The sequence below is a fragment of the Blennius ocellaris genome (genome assembly GCF_963422515.1).
Source record: "Blennius ocellaris genome assembly, chromosome: 14".
NCBI classification, from domain to species: Eukaryota; Metazoa; Chordata; class Actinopteri; order Blenniiformes; family Blenniidae; genus Blennius; species Blennius ocellaris.
Window position 1 is genome coordinate 26,286,251 of NC_137663.1, and position 801 is coordinate 26,287,051.

The 801-nt window shown below is 40.2% G+C and overlaps 1 protein-coding gene across 1 annotated transcript in view; it reads right to left on the reverse strand.

Annotated features, from left to right (window-relative positions):
* Positions 1–696: 696 nt before the first annotated feature.
* Positions 697–801, reverse strand: part of capns1a (calpain, small subunit 1 a) — an 8,742-nt gene continuing 8,637 nt past the window's right edge. The window contains exon 11 of the mRNA XM_080509101.1: positions 697–801. This exon is cut by the window's right edge and continues 1,283 nt beyond it. The gene's annotated coding sequence lies outside the window, so the exon portion shown is untranslated.

Consider the following 801-nt stretch of genomic DNA (forward strand, 5'->3'; position numbering starts at 1 on the left):
TAAAGACTGAGTATAAATGAAAGTTTCATTTACAAGGGCGTAAAATATATTTTATGTGAGGTGGGTGGAGCAAATCATCCTAAATAATTTTTCAACCCCGAAAAAATACGTTTGCATATTAATTTAGACACATCTAAATCCATTTCTACGCTTCATGTCAAGTTTAATTGATTTATTTTTTTAAAGATTCGTAGAATTGTAGATGTATGCTCACTCATGAGCAACTGTGATTGACCTCCAGTTGGATTAAGTGTTGTAAAGTAAACTAATTGTATTTTATTAATCTCCTTGGATAAATTCCTCTTCCGCATTGAGCAATCCCATTTCTAGGGTGCAGCAGTGCAGTACGGCCCTCCAGGGAGCTTATGGGAGTCGAGGGTCTTGTTCATTGAGCTGCCGTTGGCACGATAGTGCAGATTTGAGTTTATGAAAACAGGATATACTACATCACCAGTCACACGGAACTCAAAACGTCATTGAAACTTGCACCCGAGACATGGAAGGTTTCATTTTTCCACTGGATCGTCTTCATGCTGGAATCAGGATCCTCCAGTCGGGGTCAAGACCGAACCCGAAACGCCGCCGACCACGTTTTTCATCCCGAGAAGCTAAATTAGTGGATCCGGGTGACAAATCGCTGAGTTAAATCACCCAAAGTGAACCGACGGCAGACACAGCGACACATGGAAGACACCGTTTATATTCCAAATATGGCACACGTATTTATTTCACCAAGCATTTTCAGAAACAATTCAAACAGTCGCTACATGTTTTACACAATCTTTAATAGTAATGGCATCT